Raw genomic sequence first — 26,720 nt, forward strand, 5'->3', positions numbered from 1 at the left:
CAAAAAAAATCTTGCTATTTTCCCACCTTACTAAGCTAGAAAAGTCCAGTTTCCGATACCTGGACTGTTAAGCTTCTTTGTCGGCCATACCTTACTTGGGCAAAAAGGAAGTTTCTTTGTTCACCAGTGAGAGTGGGGAGCTCTGAACAGCCTACCTGTCCTTGGAGGAGTGGTTTCTGTCCAGAACATGTAGTTTTTTTGGCCGTTTTGGGCTAATTTCTATTTCTTTAATCTTTCTGATATAAAAACTGCATTTGCGCGGTTTAGCGAGCCGTGCAGTGCCAGTTAGCTAGGGTTAAACTATTCCTGGCCCCACAAAGTCTGCTCTTCAGTTTTTCCCTTGGAACTAGAAAACCTTCAACTCTAGCACTCAAACCATTCATTTTACAGCCCAGCACTTGCTTAAAACCCATAACAAGCACTAACTACCCCTAGCACTAGCCCCCCTTATATTGTCCAGAAGGACAAGGCTCTCTCTAATTGTCCCCACCAGTCAATCAGGAAACCAGATCACTCTACCTCTTCAGGCATGTCCAAAAGGCAGTTGTATTCTCCAATCCAACTGGTGAATCTGGGCATTTTGAGGCAATGTTACAGCTACCTCATGTACACAGACAACCCTCTCCTCCTACTACCAAACACTAATATATGTGAGAGATGCAATTATACAGCCAGACGGGAGGCAAAGCTCTCTCAAAAAAAGACTGGAACTGACAGTCAAGAGGAGAATGGTAATACTTGCAGCACACCACCAGTCTCGCATAGACCTAACAAACCAACACAGGCAAATAACACACACAAATACACGAAAACATACTTGGAGGCTCTAAATTAAAAATATGCAAAAGCAACAGAGTCCTCCAAAGCAGACATCCAAGCAACCTCCACAACCCATCCCCAACCATGAAACACATACTTCACATAATCCGTGTGTCACGCATTCACAGCCCTTAAGGCAAAATAACATACCCAACACACTAGTGATAGGTGATTCTATAGTCAGGCACACTGATGTCCCACTAACTAGGCTGGACAAGGAGAAGGTTACAGTTAGCTGCCTGTCGGGCGCCAGGATCCGCCACATAACACAAGCATTGAGGTCACTCCAGAACAAGTACAAATACGACTCTGCTATTGTGGCATTAGATGAGGGGAGGTCCACACAGCCTATCTGAACCTCGGTTGGGAGGGTGGCCTAATGGCTAAGGTCTTTGCCTTACAAGCACAAAGTGCAGGGTTTGAGTCTCACAAGGGATAATTGGCTAGGCTTAAAATGGCTCGCAAGAGCAGTTAGCTTAGTACTAACCTATGAACTATGAACTATGAAAGGCTTTCAACACCATTCCCCACTCTGGTATTATAGACAAGCTCACCAACCTGAGTATTAACCCCTATATCACGTGATGGGTTGCAAATTGTCTCATGGACAAAACCCACACGGTGAGAGTTGCGGACTCTAGGTCCGACTCTAAACCAGTTACAAGTGGCACCCCCCAGGGCTCAATCCTAGGACCCCTCCTGTTCGGTATATACTTCTCAGAGGTACAGCCAAGCGCAGGAGGACTTTGGCTGACCAAGTTCGCAGACGACTGCAAACTAGGGGCCATAATTGATTCTCCGGCTGATATAGACATCCTTCAGAAGGGTCTAACTGAGACGGATACCTGGTGTCAAAATCATGGCCTCAAGCTGAATGCCAAAAAATGCATAGTCATCCACTTTGGAAAAAACAAAATACCCGCGAACTACCACATAGGTGGTAGTCCCCTAAATACAGAAAAAGTAATAAGAGATCTGGGGACCCAAGTAGATAGTAATCTCTCCTTTGATAATCATATTGCCAAAGTGGTTAGAAAATCCTATGTGGCCCACCTAATCTCAAAAGGGTTCGCATCCAGATCAAAGGAGGTTATTGTGCCTCTCTACTCATCACTTATTAGACCCATTATAAAATACAATGCCCCATTTGGGATGTACCTTACAAGACACCTGCAACAGCTGGAAAGACCACATAAGTACCTCACCTAGAGGATTATTGGTCTCAAACAGATGACCTATGCAGCCCGACTAAAGAAACTCCAGCTGTACTCTGTTGCATACCGCTTACTCAGAGGTGACCTCTGCCTGACATACAAGGCCATGTCCAACCCAGAATTGATGGATATGCTCCACCTAAAAAAAACCCAATCCCTGAGTGCCACACACTCTAGGGATATAAACCTTACCACAGCATTAAATAGGACTTACTGGAGGGATAGATTCCTGTCCCAGAGACTCCCCATGCTTTGGAACAAAATTCCAGTATACATCAGGCAGAGCCCCTCACTAGCACTCTTCAAGAGAAACCTTGATGGGTGGATGGGAAACAAAAAATTTACCCCGGGAATCACTGCAGTGGCTCTGCTGGACAGAGGCGCAGGGAACTAATGGCTCTGCTGGTCAGAGTCACAGGGAACTAATCTAAGGGGGTGGCGAAAGCCAACACACTCTGGCTAGGCTTATAAATGCCCTGAGGCGCAGGGAACTAATGGCTCTGCTGGTCAGAGTCACAGGGAACTAATCTAAGGGGGTAGCGAAAGCCAGCACACTCTGGCTAGGCTTATAAATGCCCTTGGGCAGGTAGCCTAATACTTGCCTATGAACCTAACCACATTTTCTAGTGAGTTGTACATGCTGCAGAAGAACATTGATGGCAGAAGTTGTGTATATAAGGTATATCATAGCATAGATGGAAGTATGTACTGAAGCTGAGATGAAGGTTGGATTGAGTAAAGAGAAGGCTATACATGTGGGCCATTGTGCATTCTGAGAAGTGGTGTTAGGGTGGATGTGCAGTATGGCTGAATTAGTGCAATTAGGTAGGTTTTAGTTGTGCAAGGAAACTGTGTATGGTGTAGTGTTGACTAAAAATAGCAGGTATATAACTGAAGTTGTGAAGGACTAGAGTTGTTGTTTCTTTCGGCTTTTCCCTGTTAGGGGTCACCACAGCGGAACTCCTGTCCGCTAATGATTGGCAGTAGATTTTTACGTGCCGAGTTGCCGGCCCTGACTCACAACCTTCAATGAAGGTACGCCCATTCACGCATGTCTCCACACAGAAGACTCTCTAGCTGAGAATCGAACAGGACAACGTCTTATTGTGAGGCGACAACGCTACTGCAGCACCACCACTGCAGTGTGAAGGACTAGAGTGCTGTGATTATTTACTGGAACTTGAAGTGGGGTTATGGCTAGCAGATGATTTTGTATGTTGAAGGCAAAGCATTTTAGTACTGTGAAAAGATAAAATAAAAACAAATAATGCCGCCGTGGAAGTAGTAGTTACCAGTGGAAGTCAACAGTAGAAATGTAAAATAATTCAAGAAAATCCACAGGACCAGAACTTTAATAAACGGTTAACCCTTTCATGCCCTCCTGAGCACTCCTTCAGACCATACAAGTGCAATAAAACAATACTTTTTAAATATATGTCTCAATCTAAAAACACCTATCACATGATAACATCAATTAAAATCACTTTATCTCCGCCCCTTCAAAAAAGGTTTTAAAGGGACTGGACCATTTAGCCCTGGAGGTGCATCACTATGTAGCTTTATGATCCAACTTGTTTCTTTTTGTTCAAGGATATTATTAGAATCACCTAATCTCATATTAGTTACTATTTGTTCTAATACTTTAAATTTTAAAAGTGTGTGTGTAGTCTGTGTTCATTACATGGGTGGCCAAGGCATTCCTGGAATCAAACTTCCTAATAGCTAATAAGTGATCATGTATCCTGTCTCTCAACTGCCTCTTGGTCTTCTCTACATAGAAACTATTCCATGATTTGGCAAATAGCCAGATAGACCACAAAAGTACTATGGCAGTTAGAATTAAAACGAATAGAATATTCCAAATGATTGACTGGATGCATGAAAGTAGATTGCGTTTCTATATACATGCAAAAATTGCAAGCCAATAATAATTTATTATGCTATGATACATTAGATACACATATACCAGATGGTACTGGCTCCACTTCAATGTGTGGGAATTGCAATTTTTGCATGTATATAGATATGCAATCTACTTTCATACATCCAGCCACTCATTCTCTTGTACTTTTGTGGTCTATTTAGTTATTTGCCAGTCATGCAATAGTTTCTATGCAGGGAAGACCAAGATGCAGTTGAGAGACGGGATACATGAGCACTTATTAGCTATTAGGAAGTTTGAATCCAGGAATGCCTTGGCCACCCATGTAACGAACGCAGACTACCCACACACTTTCAAATTTAAAGTATTAGAACAAATAGTAACTAATATGAGATTAGGTGATTCTAATAATATCTTTGAACAAAAAGAAACAAGTTGTATCCTAAAACTACATAGTGATGCACCTCCAGGTCTTAATGGTCCAATCCCTTTAAAACCTTTTTTGAAGGGGCGGAGATTAAGTGATTTTAATTGATATCATGTGATAGGTGTTTTTAGATTGAGGCATATATTTAAAAGGTATTGTTTTATTGCACTTGTATGGTCTGAAGAAGTGCTCAGGAGGGCATGAAAGCGTTAACCGTTTATTAAAGTTCTGGATTTATACCATATCTGCCTTGGTGGTCCTGTGGATTTTCTTGAATTATTTTACTGTGAAAAGATGTAGCAGAGAATTGCGCATTCAGAGTTAGCTGAGTAATAATGAAGATTGGAAATGGTTACGTAATGACAGTTTGGAAAGATGAGTGCAGTAGGCATTTTAAAAAGATTTGAGGTCAGTGTTGTCTCCTGTATGAATTGGAAGGTGGTTTCAAGTGGAGGAGGCTAGTATGAAATAAACTGTTTCTCAGCTTGCACATACAGAAACTATATAGCATTATTGGCATGGGAATGTATTGTGGGTTAATGTTTGTGTCCTCTCTATGGAGGGGCATTGCTTAGAAACAAGGAGATTGTGGCCATTGGTGTCTAGAAGGCAGGTAGCACATTGACTAATTGGCAGCCATATCGTATTGCAGCACCGTATTCAGTGGTGGTTATGTAGAAGACCAGGAGATACAAAGCTGAGTGCTTTTTTAAAGTGGTTTGGCATAGCTTGGTAGTTTTGGTGTTAACAGGAGACGACAGTATTCCAGTTGGATAACTGCCATTTATGTATGACTATGCGTGATAGTAGATGGAATTCCCTACTGATATTTATTGTGTAGCATTTTAAAATGAAAAGTTATTGCTTTGGTAGTGCTGCTTTTTCAACACAATAGCTATTAGAATGTTCCCCCATCACAGACCTCTTGTACTGCAAGAAAATCCCTCCTCTGAGACAGCACCGTATTTCATCATTACCGTGTTATGATAATGACTGAAGCATCTTTGCCATTAATAATTACTGTTTTTTATTGCAGTCCCATGTGCAAGAGGCACACAGCTATGGTCAGTAAAGCAAGTGTAGATTGTAAGCATGCCTTATCAAGTAGCCCATACCCAGTACAGAGCCATATATATCAGAGACTTAAAATGCACTCTGGGAATTTGTGGGCTGTACTTTCAATAGGCATGGAGCAGGGATGAATATTTTTATTTGGCTAATATTTGTAAGACCAGTTTACGTCAATTTATTGCTTTCTAGTTATGTAACTTTTGTGCTGCATAGTGATATTAAACAAGTAACCCATATGGGATTTCTTTTTCCTTTTTATCATTTTTTGCATTTTAGTTTAATGTATTGCATTGCCAATTATTTTTTTAGTGATGTACTCTCCATCAGCCCACATTTTTTTTGTTTGTTTTGTGTACAATGTTTAAGATGTATGGTGTTTGTTTTATGTAATTGGAGAATGTTGTTTTATTTGAGTTCTTGAGTTATTTTTAAAGAGGAATCGAGGCTTCTGTAATGTCAAATTTGAGTAGTATTTGAAGGATATTCATGTTCTATGTTTTCACTAGTATAACACGTTATTACTATTCGTTTTAGACTTTGAAATTTTATATTTGTTTGGATTCTTCCCTGAGTGACTGTTCAGATTTGACTGGGAAAGGATCCCTGGTTGCTGTGGTAGATTTTGCTGTTTTCTTTAGGTACTTGTAACTAAATCTACTTTAGAAAGAGTGTGCGTACTTTGGTTATTGTTTAAACAATTTTCACATTGTACAGAAGATTTTTGGTGCAGACATAAGGGCGGCTCTCACCAGGGTCCACACTTTGAATTATTGCAGCTTTTAAATCTTTATTCTCTTATATGGCCCAATTAAACTTTGCAAGTAAGGGGTGTTTTGAGCATGCATTTAGAAACTTAAAGGGATACAGAACTTGCCGAAAGGAAAGCAGTTTTTTCCCTTCTGTTTTACAGTAATCCATCAGGGGTGCTGGTTATTCAAGAAACATAACATGCTGAAGATTCAGTGGAAAAGCATTGATATAAGATTAAGTAAGCATAGTAGTTTTGTTGTGACTTCAAGGAGTGGCGCAGGTGTTGCCGTATTAGTCAAAGAAACCTTTATACATAACACTGATTATTTGTGTTTGGACGGGATTGCAATCTTTACTGTTTATTTTTTAAGATTCTAATCATGAGACACCTCTTATACATTTTATGATTAACTAACTTAATTTACATTAATGATACATTTTTCAGAATTATTGCATGTTCATTGTTGGAGACAAGAATGTTGTCATTTACACTACACTTGATAGAAAAGGTAGTTCACTTTCATATCATTCTGAAACTTAAGTGCATGACTTGATTGATCTACATTACATCATCATAAACAGAGTTTGCATTTTTGCCCTTTGCCCTATGTGCAAGGTTTTGTGTTGATTTTCATTTTGTCGGTCACTTGCTTACATGGTTAATGGTATCGCAGTGGACACTAGATACTTTTTTGATCATTCTGCTGTTAAATTGGCCATGTAATTCTATTCTAATTTTTTTTAATATGCATAAATTGAGACTGAACTCTTACATTTTGCAAGATCCTAAAGATATTAACTTTATTAATGATCATTGGAACTTGGTGACTTGGATGATTTAACCAGAGCACGCAAGTGCTTCATTTAAAGCAGAGATCAGGGGCTTGCTTCTTATGTTTTTTATTAAGTTCAGAACTGATGTAGAAACTGAATTATGGAACAAATTACTAATTTTAGAAAATTTTACTCGGGCAAGACAGGGAGAGATCTATTTGCAAAATTTCTTGAATCTTAATTTAAATTCTCATTTGCCTTGTCTTATTCCTGATTATCTCGCAAAATATTCTACATTATTCCAGTCTCCCTCTGCCTGTTTGTCCAAAATTATTAGAACAGACAATCCAAACACTTTTTTATTCATCAAGTTTGCAAGACCATTTGCACAATTGAATGATTGCACTAGCACATCTGATATTTTAAATATTTTCAGATTTATTTCTTTATCTGTAGTCTCACCATTGCAAACTGATGATGAAATTCTAGATGTATCATTTTAAATCTCTTACTCTTGGTTTCTAATCAAAAAGCCATGGCTCCTGGATTTTTCAGGATTTTTTTTGTAAGCTTTCTTTGATCAAGGTTTTAAAAATTATTTGGAAAGTCTATTGTTTTATTTTGCATTTGGCTGACAAGGATTGCCATCTTTAGTGTAGAGCTGTTCTCCACAGCTCCTGTACGAATTAATTCTTGATTTTTCCAGTTTGAAGAATTCTAAAATTAATTTTGATGTAAATAAGAAAAAAACTGTTTCGCTGTTTCAGATCACATTTGTCAGACAATTATTTAGCTATTAAAGTAGCTGTACTAACCAAATGATTGTCACCGCTTCTCATTAAAATTAATAAGAAAGTTAACCTGGAAGTGAGACCGTGGCAGTGTGTGTGTTTATTTGTTAGTATGATTTCTTACTTCTACCTCATGAACATAGTTAACAGGACATAGTTTGCTGAACCTTGCATGCATTCTCATCAATCTGTAGTCATATGGCTAGAGACTACTGGAAGATTTACAGGGATGTTTTTTCTCCAGGTATGTCTTTTATTTTATTTTTTTTCTGTCAGAAAACCAGATGGAACTGTGGTGGTAATTAGACACTACACGCAACAGAGTAGACTTTTTTTCTTTTAATTTTGTTTACTGTTGTGGTTAACATGGAGTGGAATCCCCTGATGCATCAACTTCAGCTAAACAGCTACAACTTGAAATATATTGCTGTGGCTATTTTTTTACCACTTTCGGTGATCACTTTAGGTCATGGCAGCTGGTAGTTAAAAACAAAGGACAGTTAGGATAATCACAGTAAAGTGATCTATTTCTGTGGTGTGGTTCTAAGTAGGGGGTGCATAATGTCTGAAAGCTCCAAGTTGAACTACATTTTTTACTTTGTCTAGCAGCAAACCACATAGATCTATGGGTAGTCATAACTGTGCACACTGCCCACAGCATTATACACTTGTATGTATTTCTTTATTTAATTTTTATATAGCAGTTGAGGTGTGATGCCCAGTAGAAGAAAGTGAAAATATATTACTGTGGTGTGCCTATGTGCTTGCTTGTTTGTGTGTCTGAGGGAGAATGGACGGTGTGTAAAAGTGAACTGTAATAGTTTTGCATGATATTTATGTAATCCTTGATCTGGTTAGTTTAAGAGGGGTGCATATACATGTCTGGGGTGCCTATACATGTCCAAAAGCAAGAGTTTGAAATGGCTCACTGTGGTCATTGTTTCTTTTATTTTCTTCATAATCAACAGTTAGAGGTGAGGAGGCACGCTGCATGTGAAAGCACTGGGTTATTACAGGATCACTGTGAAATAAAAATGATATGGCTTGATGAATTAATGTTTGAGTCTTGTAGTAGCAAATTGAAATATGGTACTGTCAAAGTAAACTTTGTCATTTAGACACGGCAAGTGAAGTCTAAATGAAATTACATGAATCATACTTGAATTGCGAAGACAAATACGTACATACAATTACACATGCTTAGAAGAGACAAATACGTACATACAATTACACATACTTAGAGACATATATGTACAATTACACATGTATCAGATCTACCATTTTCTTTGACAGTTTTATATAGACAGTTTACTTATTACTGTAATTATTCTATACACCCCTGTGGCAGCGGATGGGTTACTTATTACACAATATAATTCTCATGTTCTCTATATCATGAGAATATCTAGCGGTTTGTATTGTACATAATCTTCTTTGTAAACTGGTAAGTTGGTTGTTATGTCTTATTGTGATTGCACTATTATTTGGTTAACACAAGACTTGAACCTGGTCGTTTTGCAGAGTATGCTGCAGTATCTTATAGGTTCATAGGTTCATAGGTTCATACTAGGCTATCTGCCCAAGGGCATTTATAAGCCTAGCCCATAGTTATGTGGCTTTCGCCACCCCTTTAGTTTGAATAAAAACTATGCCTATCATTTTGCTGTGCCTCTGTCAAGCAGTGACACTGAAGTAATCCCTGGGGTATATCTGCAATCTCCCATCCATTGGTCAAGATTCCTCTTGAACAAGGCCAGAGAGGTGCTCTGCCTCACATGTACCGGGATTTTGTTCCACAGCATAGGGAGTCTCTGGGTGATGAATCTGTCCCTCCAGCACGTTCTATTTATAACCGTGTCAAGGTTTAAGTCTCCGCCCTTGTGGTTCTGAGGGATCTAGATTTTTGAGGTGAAGCATATTCATCAAATCTGGGTTTGACATGGCCTTATATGTCAGGCACAGGTCACCTCTGAGCAAGCGGTATGAGACTGAATAGAGTTGGAGTTCTTTCAGTCGGGCAGCATAAGACATATTTTTGAGACCCTTTATCCTTTTGGTGAGGAACTTTTGGGGCCTTTCAAGCTGCAGCAGGTGTCTGGTCAGATACATTCGAACGGGCATTGTACTCAATCATAGGTCTAATGAGTGATGAGTACAGGGGGACGATGACCTCCCTTGATCTAGATGTGAATCCCTTCATGATCAGGTGGGTGATCTAGAAGGTTTTCCTAACTACTTTAGCAACATGAGTGTCAAACGAAAGGCAACTGTCAACCTCGGTCCCCAGATCTGAGATGACTATTTCTGTGCTCAGTGGATTGCCACCTATATGGAAGCTAGGGGTAACCTTGTTTATCCCGAAGGGTATGACTAAGCATTTGTTGGCGTTTAACTTGAGGCCATGGCTCTGGCACCAGTTATCCGTTTCTGTGAGGCCCTTCTGGAGGATATCTGTGTCAGATGTGTTTTCAACTATGCAGCCCAGTTTGCAGTCATCTGCAAACTTTGTCAGCCATAACCCTCCTGTGTTTGCTTGTACTTCAGAAAAGTAGATGCCGAACAAGAGTGGACCCAGGACTGAGCCCTGTGGGACACCACTTGTGACAGGCTTTGAGTCTGACATGGCTCCAGCAACTCTGACCCTGTGGGTTCTGTCACTTAGCCAGTTTGCAACCCATCTTGTGATGTATGGGTTTACATTCAAGCTGATTGAGTTTTTCGATGATACCTGAGTGGGGTATTGTGTCGAAGGCCTTTGCCAGGTCGAGGTAGGCTGTATGGACTGCCTTTCCCTCATCAATGGCCTTGGTGACTGTCTCGAAAAAGTCAACCAAGTTTAAGAGGCAGGATCCGCCTTTGACAAAGCCAAACTGGGTTGGATCCAAAGTCTGCAAGTTCCCTATGTCTTTATTTATGAGTTCCATTATGATCCTCTCCATGGCTTTGCAGATAAGGCTTGTCAAGCTAATGGGGCGGTAATTTCCAGGGTCTGTGGAGGCACCGCCTTATGAAGTGGGACCACAGTCGCCGTCGCCACTCCTTGGGTACGTATCCTGAGGTGAGGCTAAGATTAAACAGCTGTCCTAACTGTGGGTTTAATTCCTCGTTGAGTTCATGAAGCACACAGCCGGGGACACCATCCGGTCCCATGGATGCTGTGTTTTTTGCCTTAGTGAGGGCAGTTCTCACCTGGGCGTTGGAGATGTTTGGGGGGCTACAATCCTCTGGAATAGATATCTCTCCTTTTGGGGGGGAGAAGTTTGCACTGAACCGGTCAGCCAGTATGTTGGCAATGTGTGTAGGTTCAGTAATTTTCACATCATTTTGAACTAATTCTGAGCATATCTGGGAGTTTCCTCCTAGGTTTCTAACATAGCTAAAGAAGGCCTTATGATTCTCTTTAGAGTCCTTGGCGATTTTTCTCTCAAAATTTGCCTTGGATGATTTTATGAGAGCTCTTAGTTTTTTACTTATAATGATCAAATGTGTCTTACCTTTCAAGGATTTTGCTCTATCTTGTAGTAGCTTCCTCCTTTTGTTGTAGAGCTTGTTTATGGCTGGGGTCCACCAGACTGGACGCTTGCCTTTGGTACAGAGAGTCTTAGTTTTGTTTGGGATTGCCTGATCCATGCAGTCCTGTAGGTGCTGGTAGAAGGCATTTGTAAGTGATTCAACGGTTTGAGTAATGTTTACCACTGGCTCAGGGGCCTTAAAGGAGACCACACTAGTTTTTAGAAGTGTGAAATCGGCTTTTGAGAAGTTTTTCACTGTGGTCTTTTTTGTTTCAGGTGGGGGCGGGATGAGTACCTCCAGCGAGATTAGTTTATGATCTGATCTCACCAGTGAGGGGTATACTTCCGGTGTTGAACATTTTGATCCCATGTTCATGATGATGAGATCAAGTATGTTTTCTCCTCTTGTGGGGATGGTGACTAGTTGTTCCATGGCATTTGAGTTTATGAACTCCAGGAATCTTTGGGTTAGAGTGTTCGGGCTTGAGTAGTGTTCCCAGTCTATATTAGGGTAGTTGAAGTCACCTAGTATGATGGTGTTTGGAGATACATTTATCCCCTCCAATGTTTTCAGGAAGGCCATGTGAGGTTCCTGAGTTTGAGAGGGTGGCCTGTAACATGCTACAAATTGCAGAGCAGTCTTGCCTATGGTTAATTGCACCTGGATGGTCTCCGATGCATCGTGCGTTGCCACCAACCTTGAGGTGTGGGTGTCCTTTATGAATATGGACACCCCCCCTCCTTTCTTGGTGTTGTCCGGATTTTGGGGCCAGAACGCATGATATGAGGTGAAACCTGTTAGTGCTGGGGTGCTCTCAGGAGCCTTGAACCAGGTTTCTGTCACAGCACAGACATCGATGTTCTCCATATTGAGAAGGGCCTCGAGTCGTGCATCTTGAGATTGAGACTTCTGGCATTGAGCAGCATTACCCTTAGTTTTTTTTCCTTTTGGTGTTCTAGGGTGGTAGGTTTAGAATTTGAGCCTTGCCTAAAAGGCACTATGGGGTGGCAAGAGCCTTTGCCAATATCCAGAAGCCCAGGGTGACGGGTGCAAGCCGTCCCTTGAAGCAGCGTGGCTTGTCCAGCATGTCATCCCAGGCAGACAGACATTGGATCCCTTTGAATGACACCAGAATTTAAGCCAATTATTAAAGCTGATCATCTTATCACTGTATTGTGGCATCATTCTAGGTGAAGGTAGGATACTGCTCAAGGTCAGGGTCATACCTGCCTGGGCTACATAATCAGAGAGCTCCTCGATGTCCCTTTTCATGTAGTCCAAGGAGGTACGTCTCAGGTCGTTGACACCAGCGTGGACAATGACTGAGTCATACTTGTACCTGCTGTTGAGAGACCTGAGTGCTTGCGTTGTGTGGCAGATTCTAGCTCCCGACAGGCAGCTTACTGTGACCTTCTCTTTACTCAGTCTGGAGAGCGGGACGTCAGTGTGTCTGACTATGGAATCACCAATGACAAGTGTGTCTGGCATTTTGTTTGGCCTTAAGGGCTGTGACTGTTTGACACTCTGACTGTGTGGTCTATGTGTTGCATGTGTTGGGTCGTGAGGTGGTAGTTGTTTGGGTGTCTGCTTTGGTGGCCTCTGCTGTTTTGGTAAATTTTTGATCAGAGCCTGTGAGTATGTGTATGATTTGAAGTTGTGATGGTACCATGTGTGACTGGGTATGTATTGTGTGTGGTTACCTTCTCCTCCTGTCTGGTCTTGCCAGTCCTATGTTGAGAGAGCTCAGCCTCCAGTTTGGCCGTATAGTTGCATCTCTCGCATGTATTTGTGTTTTGTGGGAGAAGGAGAGGATTGTCTGTGTACATGAGGCAGTTGTAACATTGCCTCAATATTCCCAGGTTCACCAGTTGAGCTGGAGAGGACACTAGCAACTGATCCCTCGACATACTAGAAGTAGTAGATAAAGAGACTTTCAAAGTACTCCGGGAAGTGGGTTTTAGGCTGGTGGGGTACTATCTATAATAAGAGTGCTTTATCAAGGTGCAAGTACTGTAGGAGTAAGTGCTAGGCTTTACAGATAGAGAATAGTCTACTTGGGAATCAAGTAGAGATGAACTTTTCAGTTATAGGATATGCTGGTTAGATCAGCAGTACAGCTCGAGGAAGGTAGTTTTAAGGGAAAATTGGAAGAGTGGAATTTAGATGGCCCAAATAGTTTAACCTTGTTTAACCGCTGCTGCTCTTGTGTGCAACAGTGGTAACTCACTAAATCAGCTTACAGCGTTTAGCGTGTTTTATAGCAGGGGCTGAAGGGAGCTAGGAATTGGCCCAAAGCGACCAATGGACTACTAGTTTCTGGCTGAAACTTCACCAAATCAGACAAAAGGCAGCTCAGTGCTTCCCACTCCCACTGGTAAGCAAAGAAACTTCCCTCCTTCCTAATAAGGCAATGGATCAGTAACAGGAACTAAAAACAAAGCCCAGGGATCAGCAACTCTGAAACTGGACTACTCTAGTTCAGTAAGGTGGGAAAACAAGAGATTTTTTTTGTTTTATTACAGAGACAAGGAAAAAAACAGACAGTAAATGCTATAAATGCTGTAAATCGGCTAGCACACTTTAGTGTGTAGCCTACAGAAACAATTTGCAACAATTAGTAACTTAAAGTGCAATAAACAGTGTAAAATGCAGAAATCACTTAAAGTAGCAGTAAAACAGGCGAAATGCAGTCGCTAGCTTAATAACTGTGGGAAAGCCACAAAAAATACTTATATCTGGTAGAAAGTCACTCTTTTTTAGCTCTCTGATGCTTGGATCACTCTGCAGGCCACCATGAGGATCTGTGCTGAGTTGGTACAAGCTGGAAAACGCGTGTTTAGCGTGTTTTATAGCAGGGGGCTGAAAGGAGCTAGGAATTGGCCCAAAACGACCAATGGACTACTAGTTTCTGGCTGAAACTTCACCAAATCGGACAGAAAGGCCGCTCAGTGCTTCCCACTCCCACTGGTAAGCAAAGAAACTTCCCTCCTCCCTAATAAGGCAATGGATAGTAACAGGAACTAAAAACAAAGCCCAGGGATCAGCAACTCTGAAACTGGACTACTCTAGTTCAGTAAGGCGGGAAAACAAGAGATTTTTTTTTTTTTTTTTTTTTTTACAGAGACAAGGAAAAAAAACAGACAGTAAATGCTGTAAATCGGCTAGCGCACTTTAGTGTGTAGCCTACAGAAACAATTTGCAACAATTAGTAACTTAAAGTGCAATAAACAGTGTAAAATGGCATGTGAATAGTTCAAAAGCAGGGTGAGTAGGATCACTTGTTTTTGTTGTTCTGTTGTAACAGCGTGTCATATATAGCTCCTTTATCTCCGGAAGTGTGGATCCTGTTATCTTGTGGGGCTTTTTGATCTGCAGATAGAACAGCTTCAGTACCACACTGTGAAGTTGCATGTTAGGATACTTTCTATAGTACCCATGTAGAAGTTGGAGAGGATAGAGGAAGGTAAGCTTGCTTTCCTCAGTCTCCCCAGGAAGTGCAGGTGTTCGTGGGCCTTCTTTACTATGTAACTGGTATTGGTTGACCATGATCTCTTTGGTTTTGCTGATTATTGAGGTAAAGATTATACCTGGCACAAGAGCCAATCAGCAAACTCACTTCTTCGCTGTAAGCTTTTTCTTCTGCTTTGCTGACGAGGCCCACAATTGTAGTGTCATCCGCAAACTTATTTTGGGTCAAGATAGTAAACAGTAGCGGGCTTAGCACATAGCCCTGAGGTACTCTCTCTATTTATTTATTTATTTATATATATATATATATATATATATATATATATCTATATATATATATATATATATATATATATATATATATATATATATATATTGTGTGTTACCTGGGAACTGTTGATCCCTCTCTGTAGAAAAGGCTGGATAAAGCTAATATCTAGAGTGTGTGTCATAAATTCTTATTGTAACATAAGTGAAAATCCTATATGTTTTAATATATTTTTATTTTACTTCTAATATGCTGTTACTACAGTGACCTAATTTCAACCAGCTAAAGCTGTAACGTCAGATTCAAAGATGTACTTCAGTCTTGGATGTATTCATACCTCTCAACTGTCCAGAGTTTCACAGAATGTCCAGATATTTGTGCCATAGTTTTGGTCTGTTCCTCCCAATTTGTTTTTTGGCAAATTGCTGAGGATTGAAGTCACTAAATAATGGCATATATTTTTTGTTTCAAGCGTCATATCTTTCAGAAAACGCATGCTAACACAAACCCTGTTATTCTAACAACTTTCTAAGTTTATAAGAATGATATTTAAATTTTGTTCCTATTTTTAGCATTTGTCCCCCCCATTATTTTAGGTTTTGTCCAGATTACTTGGAGCTAGGAGATCAAGAGGTATGGGTATGTTTTATAGCTGAATACTATTATCACCTGAACGTTTTGTAATGAAATTCTAAAGGGTAAAAGAAATGTAACCTTTCAAAGACCTGGCCCAGTGGTATTAGTTCATGTGCCTTTACTGCCAGTCTGACATTTTTCATTGTACTCTGTTCAGCACATCACCCAAAATGAAAACAACTTCTCAGCTCACTGAGTAAAATAATGATGTAAACATTTATCTGATGTCGGTCTTCATCCATTCTTGACTCTTGTGTTACGGCTGCAATCCCCTGAACTGATCTGGCCATTACATAGCTCGTGCCAGCCAAAAATCTCTTGAGCCACTGGTCTACCCATAATGCCCCTCACTGCATTACATTACGTCAGATCTTGTTTGCTGCTCTTACTGCTAAGACACACCAGCCGATTCCTCTCTGAGCTAAGTAAAATTTCCTTTTTTCCTTGAAATGTAACTCTTAAAACCTTTTTTCTGGTCTTGCCCATTAGAGAGTGTGTTTGTCCTTTCAGTGTTGGTAATTCTCACTGCCATCCTTTGTAGTTCTCCCCCCTCCCCTTACCGTTGGGTAATCTCTCTATCTACACATTGCTGGTAGTTTTTCCCCGGTATGTTTCAGTGGTTAGAAATCTTCTCTTCTCTCCTTTCCTATTTTTTTTTTTTTTTTTTTTTTTTTTTGGGACGATGTCAAGTAAACCAAAAAGTTCTTCAGATTTTAAACAATGTAAAGAGTGCGGCAGGAAAATGCCAAACTCTGACTGTCATGATTTCTGTGTTTGTTTGGGTGCACCACATTTAAGTGTTGACTGTACAGTCTACCAGAGTTTGTGATAGAGCCCTGGTAGAATGTAAAAATAAACTGATTCTCAAAGGGCTTCTTAAAGCCCCTTTCTGAAGAAGCCTTATCCAAGGCCAGACATTCGCCTCTGGTACCACATCTACCCACTTGGTGCCGACATATCCCTCGGCACAGACTGTAAAGAAACACAAACATGCAGATTCTTCTTCGGAACAGAGACCCAAGGTCCCAAAACTGACAGAATGGAGTGGAACCGAGACCTAGGGTTCCAAAACTGACAGAATGGAGTGGAACCAAGACCTAAGGTTCCAAACCTGACAGAATGGAATGAAACTTTCACACTGACAACCTTACTGGTCCCTTTGACACAGACTACAACTCCTACCACTTCTGCTTTGTCTACGGTTCTGACATCAGCACCGATTGTCTGTACTGCCGCGTTGATGCCGACACTGAATGACACCCACACAGATGGCTCCTACCTCTTCTGCATTGTCTATGGTTCTGACATTGTGTTGATGATGATACCTGCTATGGCCCAGCAAACGGTGTTGAAGATTGATTCTCTTATACAGCCCAGGACTACCTGTTCCCCATCCATTGACCCCATTTTGGGGCAATTCCCTAGCCCCTTTCTGGAGAGGCCCAAGTCCCCTTCTGCATTTTCTGTTCACTCCACCAGGAGCTTCTTGGAACATGATGTTAGGTTGATGGATCAGATTCTGACAGCTAGAGATCTTCCCCTATCTTCTCAACCCCCTTCCCCTTCTGATGCAGGGCGTTTCTCTACTATGACCCCTTCTTACTCTCCTCCTCTGACCTCCTCGCAGTCCTTAGAGCAGTCAGCTCCAACATCACAGGTTCCATTGACCCCAGCACCGAGTACCTTTTTTTCTTCGGTGCCAGGTATGGATCTGACACCTTCAGTGCCTTCAGGACTGATGAGGTCCAGGGACTGTGTCTTCGCTGTTGGGTCTGAGTGGTTAGAGTCGGCTCCGATTGAATTTTTATTTATTTTTTTTCCTATGGAACCAGCCTTGCCTCTTCGAGTTGCATGGGCAGGAGACCTGTCCTCTGTTCTGGCTTCTTAGGTGGGGCTCTTGGGGCAGGGTATAGCCCCAGTTCCAAGTTTCTTAAGATATGGGCTCCCATCCCTCCTTGGGGGGGGGGGGTCCTGCCTTTCAAGCCATGGAAAGAACCTTGGCCACTGCCTCTTTCCAGGTCGCTTTTGTGTTACTGGAGTCTCAACCCCCTGACCCCAGCTTTATCTGATCTGCCACCAACCTCTTCCCCCTGACAGCGAACTCCAAGGTCACAAGACCTACTTGTTAGAGGTCTTCCCTCTTCTGAGACCTTTTCTGATGCCTTCACCGAAGAGCCACCTTGCAAGAGATTGTGCAAGAGGAAGCATCTTGATTCCCCTGAAGAATCCATCCGAGGACACGGATTTTGATGACTGGAAGGGTTACCCCCAGTCACCCCCAGAAGACTACTCCTTTGGAGACATTCTGGAGATCCTGAAACAGAGAGGTGATTGAAGCCCAAAGTCCCTTTCTCTGAGGAATCCGTATACTTGCAGGCCTTTGGAGCTTGCCCATCTACCTAACGGGTGACCCTGCCTGCTGACGACCTGATTAAGTTAATCACTTAGTGGATTTGGAAGGCTCCTGACACTATATAGCACCCATCCCCCGGAGACCTGACAAGATACTTTCAGCACCCGAGGATCATCCACATCGGGCAAAGGGCGTACTAGTTGACGCCATGATGGTAGCAGCCACCATCAAGAAAGAACTAGCTGAGGAAAGTTCTACTGTTCATCCCCCTAACCGGGAGTCCAGGGACGTGGACAAATTTGGGAAGAAGATCTATGCGTCATCAGCCTTCTCCATCATGTCTTTGAACTTTTTGGCACACTGTACTAGACTTCAAAGGGAACTTTTCAAGGAGCTGTCAAATACCCTGGCAGGAGCAGTGGCTGAAGGGGTCCAAGAAAACGTGGCCTCGCAGTTAGCTACCCTGGAGTCTATTTCGAACTGGTCCATGAGGCTCATTGTGCATGCCAATGAAGGGGTGACCAGGTCAGCAGGTTCAGGTGTTGCGATTCAATGACATGCTTGGGTGTGCCTATGTGAGTTTGCAGAATCATTCAAGTCTTCCTTCGTTGATGCTCCTCTTGATGTATCTTCATTATTTGGGCCCAAAGTGAAGGAAACTCTATCCAGGTGTGAGCAAGATGGAAAGACTCTTGTCTGCTATGGGCATATAGTTTTCCACTCCTCAACAATCTTACTCTAGGAATCAAAGGAGTGGCAAGATGTGGTTCATAAAGTCCCAGAAGCCTTTCTAGGACATGCATGGTACATGATACAGAGGGGGACATTACAATGGAAGACGCCATTCTAGATGCAGGGGTGGTCCAGAGAACCAGGGAGTCTTTCTCTGGTCAACCCTATCAGTGCTGTCTCTAGAGGCAGTTTGGGGTAAATTCTCTTTGCACCCAGCTGCCTGGTGATGCATAACTATGGATGCCTGGGTGCTAAGGATTATTTCCAGAGGTTATTTTGTCCACTTCACCCTTACCCCACAAACTCGAGCAAACCCCCCCCCCCGATGTTCCACCCAGTCAGAGAGTTCAAGCAGCTAAAGAAATCCAAAAGCTGCTAGAAAAAAAGTAATCCAAGAAGTCCCACCAGACCAACTAGGATCCAGACATAACTCTAGATTCTTTTTAGTGCCAAAGAAGTCGGGGACTGGAGACCAGTTTTGGATCTCCGCATTCTGAACAAATTTGTTCAACAGTCAAAATTCTGGATGGTTATGGTTCAGTCGATACTTCCTTTCTTAGAGAAAAATAATTGGATTTGCTCTATCGACTTTCAAGACTCTCATATTACCATGTAAAGATGGACAACACTCCAAAAGTTTCTCTGCTTCTGGTTGGGAGCCAGTCACTACCCAATTCAGTGTGCTGCCCTTTGGTCTCGCCATAGCCCCCAGGGTGTTCTTCAAATGTATAGCAGCAGCACATCTAAGGCTGCTCTGATTCCAAGTATTTCCATACCTGGACGACTAGTTCCTCACTGCTACCACCAGGTGTCTACTTCTACAAACCAAGAGCTTCCTTTGGAAACTTATCTCCTCAGTTGGGCATCACACTGAATATTTGTGAAGTCTCTGCTACCCCCTACTCCGCATATGGAATTCATCGGAGCTCATCTCAACATTCAGTCTTGTGTGGCATTGCTACCCCACCACAGGTTGCAGAAAATACAATTGCAGGTTCAGCCCCTTCTTCATTCAAACAAGATACCGGCTGAGCAAATCCTGCAAGCACTGGTTCCATGGTCACAGCGATCATATTAGTCCCACTGGAAAGATTATACATGAGACTTCTTCAGTGGATGCCTGTGAACCAGTGATCTCTTTTAACCACCCCATGAATCATCTAGTTTTTATGCCCAATCTATGCAGAAATGATCTATCCTGGTGGATGCAATCCAAAGACATTCTTCTAGGCCCTTTGTCCAACCTCTACCCAAGGCCATAGTGACCACAGATGCTTCCCAGAGAGGTTGGGGGGGCATTATCTAGGGAAGACGGTCCAAGGCACTTGGCTCCCCTCCGAGGCCAACCTGCATATCGGTTTTCTGGAGATGAAGGCAGTGCTTCTAGCGTTGCAAGCATTTCATTCTGCCTTACTTCAAGCAGCAATAGCTATTCAGTCGGCCAATGTGTCCATAGTCTAGTACATCAATAAACGGGGGAAACAAGTCCTGCCCACTGTGTCAAGAAGCACTTCGAGTGTGGCAGTGGGCTATAACTTTTAACCATTTTCTGATTCGAAACACACATCCTGGGGACTTCCAACGTGATTGCAGACAAACTGAGCAGATGCATTCTAACGTCTCACAAGTGGTCTCTAAATCCCAGAGTGGTGAGGATTTTTCTTCACTGGGGCCAGCCATCCTGTGACCTGTTTGCTTCGCCCCCTGAACAACAAGTGCAAAAGCTACTTTGCCCTAACTCCCGTCAGGGGGAGTCTCAGAGAGAAGCTGTTCTCCTTGATTTGCCCCTGAAGTCTCCTTTTTGACTTTCCTCCATTCCCTTTAATTCCTCTATTCCTCAAAAAAGCAGCTCATTTGAGAAGCAAAGTAATCCTCATTGCACCTTACTGGTCTCTGCAAGTATGTTTTCCCATCTTATGGCCTCAACTACTCCATTGCCCATGGATTCTGGACCCAGCTCCAGACCTTCTGCCTCACCCTGAAGGGCTGGTGCATCCCAGTCAACAAACTCTCAAGCTGACTGCTTGGTTTCTCCAATTCCATTAGTCGCCAGGCACAGTGACCTTATATCTCCTGCATGATGGATTTTGTTTGCATCCCATAAACTATCCACCAGGAATCATTATTGTAGTAAATGGAAGAGATTTTCTTTCTGGGCTTGTTAGAATGGTCTGGATCCTTTTTCGGCTCCAGTGGAAAAGGTTCTAGAGTTCTTGGCTACTATTTTTGGTAAAGGGGCCTCTGCTTCCACAATGAAAGTTTATTTTAGCAGCCATTTCAAGTTTTCACAACACTTTCAGTGACCAACCCTTAATCTGTCACAAACTTTGCAAGGTTTTTCTTGAGGCACAATTCGTTTAAAGCCCCCTTTCAAAGATCACGTACCACCATGTGACTTGACGATTGTCTTGCAGTCACTTGCATTATCTACCTTTGAATCTGCAGCAACCAGTAACTTTTAAAGTTTCTTTCTTGGAAAACTCTTCTGATTGCTGTCACCTTAACAAGACAAGTTTCTGAATTACAGGCTTTATGTTCCAATGCCCCAGAGTGTCAGTCAGGACAAACCCATCCTTCCTTCCAAAAGTGATCTTTGAGGTCAATATCAATCAAACCATAGATTTGCCTTTATTTTTCCCAAACTTTTCTAATAAGGGTGAATACTGTTTATACATTTTTGATGTGCACAGGCAGCTACGTTTCTACTTGGAACTAAACAATTCTGGGAACTGGAACAATTATTTGTGTCCTTTGCAGGCGCAAACTTAGACAAACCTGTTTCTAAGGTTACTCTTTCTAGATGGCTAAGAGATTTCCATTTCCTTTATCTACACAAAAAGACACTCCCTATGCCAGTGAGGGCTCATTCTACCAATTCTACCAGATCTAGAGTGACTTCAGTTATTATCTGTTTTAAAGCTTTCATGTCTGAAATTTGTACTACTGCAACATGGGCTACTCCACATACCTTTAATATTCATTACAAATTGGATACGGTCTCCAGGGGGGAGAGCCTCCTTTGGCACTCTGGTTCTCAGGAATGTTCTTCCATAGGGCCACCCAAGATCTAAGGTATTTGGGGACTCTGTCCCAAGAGTCAATGGATGAAGATTGACAACATCAGGTAAAGTCTTCCCATAATGTTCCATCTGTGTTGTCTATCTTCATCCATTCTTGCATCCTACCTCACCTACCCCCTCCTTTGGACTTCTAGTGGAGCGTTTATGCTGTCCTCAGTTTCTCTGTTAGGATATACCTTGGACATGGCTTCTGACTTCAGTTAGGAAATCTTTCTGACAGCTTGCAAACTCGATGTGAGGTAATGTAGTGAGGGGCATTTATAGGTAGACCAGTGGATTGAGAGATTTTTGGCTGGCACAAGCTATGTAATGGCCAGATCGGTTCCGAGGATCGGACCTGTAACCCAAGAGTCAATAATGGATGAAGATCAACAACACAGATGAAATGCTATGGTAAGACATAACTTCTTGTTTTACTGAACTTTTATTACACCAGAAGTAAAAATCCCCTATATTTTCCTGTAAGAAAATTACTTTTTTCAGTTGTAACATGTCATAGCTACAATAGCTTGCTTTCAAGCTGTTAAAGCTGTGGAAACAAATCAAGAGATGTGTTGCAACAGAAGCTGTGAAATTAGAATTGTGATCATTGTGTTTTTTTGTATTAGAATACCCTGTTATTACCTGAATATTTCATAATGAAATTTCAAGAGACCGAGATGGCCTTTGAGAAACATGTTCCAGTGTATTTTAGGTCATGTGCCATTGTCGTGTCTTATATTTTTTATTATACTCTGTTTTCATTTTGGGTGCCTTGGTCAATATCAGTGCAAGAGAAGTAAATGTCCTGTATATTTTTCCAGAAATATGCATCCTATATTTTGATTGTAACATGCTCTGAATTCAATGCTATGCTTTCAAGCGGCTAAAGTTGTGGGGACAAATTCAAAGATTTTCTGCACTGGCAGCTGTTTGCTAGAATTGTACTCTTGGGTGTGTTTTGTAGAAGAACACCCTATTATCAGTATCAGAACATTTTATAATGAAATCTTAAAGATAGGTTCTAACCTTTCAAAGGCTGGCTGCACTGCCTTTACTGTCGCCGTCTGACTTTTTGCATTATTCTTTGCTTTCATTTTGGATACTGTGGTGAACATCTGCTCAGTATGTAGATGTGAATTGCTCTAACTACTTCATTATTGAGTTGACAGTACATTAGAATGTGACCCACCTTCCCAGTTTAACCATGAGCAATAAATCACATTACAAGACAATAAAATTGTGCATGTGCCTTAATAGCTGGAACCACAAGCCAAGTGCATTTTGTAACTGAGCTTAGGATTTTCTTCTGGCAGATTCTGCAGTTAGATTTCCATGATAACTGATGCAAAAGATCATCTTTGGGGAGGATTACCATAATAGAACGTCATAAGATTAGGGTTTACTCACCTTTTGTATCGCACTTTCCAGATTTTTTTTTCTCAGTAGTGGCTGCCTTCCCCTGGAGGATAACTGTAATAGTAAGTCATAGCCTTTGGTTTTACACCTTTTATATCCCATTTTCAGATGGATTTTTTTACCTACCTTCTGCGTCCTGTTTTCCAGGTGATTTTTTTTTTTCCTCTTAGTAATATGGAGACACAGGATTTTGTACCATGGCTGGTATTGACATCCTGTGCTGCTGTTTATAGGTTCATAGGTTATTAGTAGGCTAATGACCACCAGGGCCTTTACAAGCCTAGCCATGCAACCCATCCCAGTTTTGTCCCAGAGTTCCTTGGATGCCTATACGGTGGGGTATGTTATTAAAGTGGTAGCAGAGGGTTGTGTTTTTGGGTATGTTGGTTGGGGGTTAGTTTACTAATTATTGAATTCTGGTCATCAGAGACATTGAGGCTACACTGGAGGTGTTTTTGCAATTTCATATCCAATGATAAAGATCCCTTTTAAACAGGATTAGGGATAAACCCTGCTTCATGTAGATTGGGGATCCTTTGAGACGCATATTGGTTCCTCCTACAGGTTCTTTGTGATGCCGGCAAAGTTCAAGTTCTTGGGTCTAGTATTTTTGGAGCTGTTTGCCTTGCAGATGTGCAAGAGATCCATCAGAGCTGGATCTGAGTATGCCTTGTATGCTACTAGTAGATCGTCTGTCGGTAACTTCCAGGACACTTGAATACAGAGATAGGGCCTTGAGGTGATGCGTGTAGGACAAGGTAGGTTCATAGGTTGGTACTGGGCTATCTGCCCGAAGGCATATATTAGCCCAGCCACGTTGTGCGGTATTCACCGTCCCTTTGGTTAGTTCCCCTAGGCCCTTGATCTATAGCAGCTAGTACCCTTGGCCCCTATCTAGTAGAGCTGTTAGTATGATCCCTGGTGTGAACTTTCTGTTACCCATCCACTCGTCAAGGTTCCTCTTGAAGAGTGATAGTGAGGGGCTCTGTCTTATGTAGAGCGGGACCTTGTTCCATAGCAAGGGAAGTCTTTGCGAAGGGAATCTATCCCTCCAGCATGTTCTATTCATTGTTGTGCTGAAGTTTATATCCCGAGAGCGTGTAGCTAGAGTAGATTTGGTTTTGCTAAGATGGAGCATGTTCAGCAGTTCTGGGTTGGACATGGCTCTGTATGTTAGACAGAGATCGCCTCTGAGTAGGTGGTATGCAACAGAGAAAAGCCTTTGTTTTTTTCAATCGTGCTGCATAGGGCAATTGTTTGAGGCCAGTAATCCTCTTAGTGAGGTACCTCTGTGGTCTCTCCAGCTGCTGGAGATGCCTAGCCAGGTACATTCCAATTGGTGCATTGTACTCCATAATGGGTCTGATGAGGGAAGAGTAGAGGGGCACCACTACATCCTTAGATCTTTATGCGAACCCTTTCTTGATCAGATGGGTCACATAGAAGGATTTTCTAACCACTTTGGCAACAAGGTTATCAGTGGAAAGCTGACTATCTACTTGGGTCCCTAGATCCCTTATTACTTCTTCAGATTTCAGGGGGTTACCTCCTATGTGGTAGTTCACAGGTACTCTGTTTTTTTCCAAAGGGGATTACTACGCATTTTTAGCATTCGGCTTGAGACCATGGCTTTGACACCATGCATCAGTCTCATTAAGGCCCTTCTGGAGGATATCCATGTCGGCCGGAGACTCTATTATAGCACCCAGTTTGCAGATGTCCGCAAACGTGGTCAGCCACAGCCCTTCAGTGCTTGCCTGTACTTCTGAGAAGTATATGCCAAACAGGAGGGGCCCCAGGACAGAGCCCTGTGGCACACCGCTTGTTACTGGTCTGGATTCGGACATAGATCCCGCTACTCTTACTTTGTGGGATCTGTCAGAGCCAGTTTGTGATCCATCTTGTGACGTAAGGGTTTATGCCCAGGTTGGTGAGTTTATCAATAATACCCGAATGGGGAATGGTGTCAAATGCTTTAGCAAGGTCAAGGTAAGCCGTGTGTACCTCCTTTCCCTTATCTATAGCCTGAGTAACTGTCTCAAAGAAGTCCACCAGGTTCAGGAGGCATGATCTGCCCTTGATGAAGCCGAACTGCGTGGGCTCAAGTGTTTGGAGGTTCCCAATCTCTCCATTTATGAGTTCCATAATGATTCGCTCCATTGCCTTACAGATCAGACTGTCAGGCTTATTGGTCGGTAGTTCCCAGGGTCGGTTGTGGGCCCACCCTTGTGCAGCGGAACCACCGTTGCTGTGCGCTATTCTATGGGCACATATCCTGTCGAGAGGCTGGGACTGAACAGGGTATTCAGATGCGGGGTTAATTCATTTTGGAGCTCGCGTATGACATGGCCCGGGACACCATCTGGTCCCATGGAGGCAGTGTTTTTAGCTTTAGATAGAGCCTTATTAACCAACGTATCAGTAATGGAGTTACACAATCCCCTGGAATAGTAATAGGCCCTGTAGGTGGTGAGGGGGGGGGGATTTGCACTGAACCTGTCTGCCAAGATGTTGGTAATGTCAGTGGAATCAGTGTATTTTGTTCCATTTTGTAGTAGCCATTTAGGTTTTTGACGTAATCAAAGAAGGCCTTATGGTTATCCTTGGCATCCTTGGCAACTTTCTTTTCGAAATTGGCTTTAGTTGACTTGATGAGGGCCCTCAATTTCTTACTAATGCTGATCAGGAATGATTTCTCTACTTGAGATTTGGCCTTTTTTTTGTAGAAGTCTCCTCCTTTTATTGTATAGCTTGCTTATGGCCGGGGTCCACCAGACTGGTTTCTTCTTGCTTGAGGAAGGAGTCTTGGTTTTATTTGGGATAACACGTGAATAGGTATTCATGGTGTTCTGATTACTGCTGATCACTCAGTCATTCCAAAGAAAAGTCAGCTGTATAAAAGTTTGTGCTACCTTCACTGATCCTGTTTTTTATATTTTCTTCAGTTACAATCAGCTTTTTTTTTTTTTTTTAAACCTGTAGGATTATTAATTTGTGTGCTTATGGGAGGCAAACAACATCAAAAGGCTACAACAACCATTGCTTTGTCTGTCTAGACCCTGCCCATAAAAAGGAGAGTCGTGGATGCCTCAATGTCCTGTGTCCCTGCCCATTCTAATGCACACCCTTTTTTTTCCTGTCTCTACTAGAGAGCTTATGCTTTTTCTCACACCCTGGGACACACATTTCCTATGCACCTTCCAGGAAGGGACAAGCAAGCCAATGCCTCAGTTTCTTCCCAGCTGACACCTCAACTGTTCAGGTTTCTGTTCAAATGCAGGTGGCTGAACCATAATGAGTTCTTCATTTTTCTGACCCGAAAGCTGGCTAAAAGAAAAAAGTTACTGTGTTTCTTTTTGCTTAACCAGTCTTTTTTCTGTGTGTTAAGTTTATGCACTGTCTTCATCTAGAAATGTTTCTTACTGTCCATCTTTTGGGTCTCCCAATTTTTCTATTACTTTTACCATTTGAAACTGGTGCTGTATGCATCATGGCACTAGCTGGTTTAACTACAGAGATACATTTCCTGTCGTAGCATTCATAA

General features: G+C 42.1%; 1 protein-coding gene across 2 annotated transcripts in view; it reads left to right on the forward strand.

Moving 5' to 3' along the window:
- The window catches only part of LOC122790148 (adipocyte plasma membrane associated protein), an 893,349-nt gene that overhangs the window by 11,366 nt on the left and 855,263 nt on the right, over positions 1-26,720 (forward strand). The window lies entirely within an intron of this gene.

Source organism: Protopterus annectens, chromosome 1.part2 (assembly GCF_019279795.1).
Source record: "Protopterus annectens isolate FY-2018-M chromosome 1.part2, PAN1.0, whole genome shotgun sequence".
Lineage (NCBI taxonomy): Eukaryota > Metazoa > Chordata > Ceratodontiformes > Protopteridae > Protopterus > Protopterus annectens.